General features: G+C 33.3%; 1 pseudogene across 1 annotated transcript; it reads right to left on the bottom strand.

The window, feature by feature from the left end:
* Positions 1 to 1,533: 1,533 nt before the first annotated feature.
* Positions 1,534 to 2,851, bottom strand: LOC150032015 (AP2/ERF and B3 domain-containing transcription factor RAV1 pseudogene; annotated as a pseudogene). Its single transcript, XR_016525292.1, has one exon. The product of XR_016525292.1 is annotated as an AP2/ERF and B3 domain-containing transcription factor RAV1 pseudogene (transcript).
* Positions 2,852 to 3,124: the final 273 nt, after the last annotated feature.

Raw genomic sequence — 3,124 nt, 5'->3', positions numbered from 1 at the left:
CTTATTTGAGGAAAAAAATCAAGCAAAGTGTTAAAAACTTCATAATAAAACTAGATTTTAGGTCCCATTTGGGATTGATTTTATAAGTGTGTAAAGCGATTATACAATAATCTTAATCGCCTAGGCTTTTAGATTTTAGTTTCCGTGTCTTTCCTTACCCACCTCAAATTTATCTTTCCATTAATTTATTTTTTCACATTTATTTCAAATTTTAATCAGTTCAATTTCTTATAACAATTATTTTTTAAAAATATTTTATACAAAATAATAGATTAAAAAATATGTGTTGAAATTCAAATTATATATGTCTTCAAACGATTATATTATAATAAATTATAGATCAAATATGAATATAAAAAATAATTGAAATGATAATCTACATTTATTCATATACTAAATTACACAGATTTAGAATTAATTTACTAAACATTATAACTAGTTTTTTAATTTAAAATTAAATATTAACAAATACAATTTTATTTATTCTCAAAGTTATTTTTCTGAATGCACACCTACCAATAATTATTTTATAAGCTACAACATTTCCAAATTAAATGTTAATAAGTCGATGTCAACTTTCATTAAAAAAAAAAAAAAAAAAAATCCTCCAACCAACAATCCGAAGAATTATTTTAGGGGGAGAGAGAAAAATGTATTATAAGAATATGTGAGATTTTGAAAACTAATTTTGAGATATTTTAGTGGGAGAGAGAAAAGGTATTACAAATTTACAAGAATATATGATATTTTGAAAAGTAACTTTTCTTTCTGAAAATTACGTTTTTGGTTTTTGTACGTTACTTACCATTACAAAAACTTTTATAAAAAACCGAAAATAGACATAATTAATTATCAAATAGCTTAAAATGAAACGAAAAAAAAATATTATCAAATGACACATAATTGAAATTGTCATCTTTGATTTATGAATATATAGATATTTAAACTTATATTGATTTTTATTCTTTGAGTCATCTTCGGCTATGTTTTTAACTTTCCAAGAACTTTAATTACTTTCGTATTTTTTTATATTATTTATTTGTATATTTTTCCAATGAAACCCTTACTTTCACTAGTTTTTAAGCGACTAATATTTAGTCTTTTTCATATAATGTATTGCAATATAAACTTTTGACTTTTAAGACAAAAGTATAATGTGAGAATAAAAAAATCAAATTTTTTATCTTAGAAAAGTAATAAGCTGTGTGTCTTATTATTCTTATCATTGTTATTAGTTCAACAACAAATCTTTGACTGTTAATACAAAAATATATGTCTTAAGATATATATTTTTAACCACTTAAATTAACGCACACTTATTATTTATATTAACAGAATAACGTAGATAAAAGATTTTCAAATGAACAAATATCTATCTATTTTAGATGATATTTTTTACCAGTAATTCACATCTAATAATCAAGATGATCTCTTTAACTTGATGGTTAAAAAGAGAGTAAAAATCATGAGTAATTAATTAAGAATATTAACGGTAGAAAAAAAAGAGATTTAGAGAGAGAGAAAAAAGAAAAAGAAAAAGAAATGTGTTGTCATCTTGTCTTTTTAGGGTTAATACAAGTCAGGTTGCAGCAACTACGTAAAAACAAAAAAGATACATTGATTATATGTTACAAAGGTTTGATTATTCTTTGCTTCTTGGTAGGATGTAATTCCAAGAATACCCCTTCTGTTTTAGTAGTGTTTTTCCCCACAGGCAATTGCAAAATATTGACTCCAAAAAGCTTCACAACATGAACCGGGTTAATTCCCGGTCCAGGGGTTGGGTTAGCATGAATGTAAAGCTGTTTATCCGGTCCAGTAGAACGGAGGAACCGAACCACATCTCCGGCTCGGAGAGTGTTGTCTTTAACGAACCGGCTCCAGCCTTTAGTCAACACATAGCTCTGGCTGCTGTTCCAATACGAGTACCGGAACCGCCAAACCTTCCCTCCCATATCCTCGAAGTTTAAAAGCATTCCTTTCCCGGAAACAACGCCGTCTCCCATCGGGAAATTCTTCTCCGCGTGCTGCTTCGGAATCACCAGCCGGTTCAACTTCCCCACGTCACTCGGCGTCACGGTTTTCTCAAACAGAACTTCCCGATTCGAATCTGACCCGGAGTAATTGGGGAACGACCCGGAGGCTGAATCCGCCGTCGCCGCCGTGGCTCCCCGGTGGCGCTTGCTTTGCTGGAGTTCGTCATTGTAAGTGTGTTTGCGGAGCATGTCGACGATCTCGAGCTTGGAGTGGGAGTTGAGAAAGTCGGCTTCCACGGCGGCGTTGTCGTCGTGGCGGAGAGGTTTAAAGTTGGTGACAGCGTCGCGGCCGCGGAAGCGGAGGGCGGCGATGTCGTAAGCCTTGGCGGCGTCGTGTTCTTGGTTGAAAGTGCCGAGCCATACTCTTTGGTGTTTCTCGTAAATCTGAGCGCCCCAGCGGCCGTTGGGCTGAGGGACGACTCCTTTGAAACGAGAAGATGGAAGTTTACGGGATTCTGCTTCCGCCGTAGGCGACGGCGATGAGTGGAAGAGTAATGGGGTGACGGGAGAAACGGAGGTGGAGTCACTGGCGGTGCTTTCGTCTATAGAGCTTGCGTCCATTGGAATTGTTGGTTGATTTAAGAGAGAAATGGAAGAAAAAGAAAATAAGAGAGAGATTTGGGGTTAGGAGTGAAATGAATGGAAATTGAGGGTCTCAGGGGGATGGAATATATATAGCAATTACTCAATGCTCTTTTTTAAATAAATAAATAAATAATAAAAATAAGAAAGAGGGGAGGAGGGGAAGAGGGATGGAATCCAATTATTATGGGTGTGGGAGATATATGGGTATGTGGGTGAGGTGGGTCAACTTAGAGATAAAAGAGAAAAATAAAATATATTTATATTTATGGCCTATGGGTGAGTAAGTATAGGAAGATTCATGGTGAGTGACATTTTGATTTAGGGACATGAAGAGGGGGAACATATTATAATAATTCAACATTTTCTTTTTATGTTATTTTTCATTATTATTATTATGTTGGTTTCATGGAGGATCTTCAAATCTTCCACTTTTTACCATTCTCACTCTTTTTTTTTTTTTAATTTATTACGGTTAAGTTACAAATTTAGACTGGATATTTTAA

This window comes from Benincasa hispida, chromosome 12 (genome assembly GCF_027475165.1).
Source record: "Benincasa hispida cultivar pf3 chromosome 12, pf3_genome.v1.1, whole genome shotgun sequence".
In the NCBI taxonomy this organism is placed as follows: domain Eukaryota; kingdom Viridiplantae; phylum Streptophyta; class Magnoliopsida; order Cucurbitales; family Cucurbitaceae; genus Benincasa; species Benincasa hispida.
The sequence above is the reverse complement of the archived record's forward strand: the minus strand, read 5'-3'. Positions and strand labels throughout refer to the sequence as shown.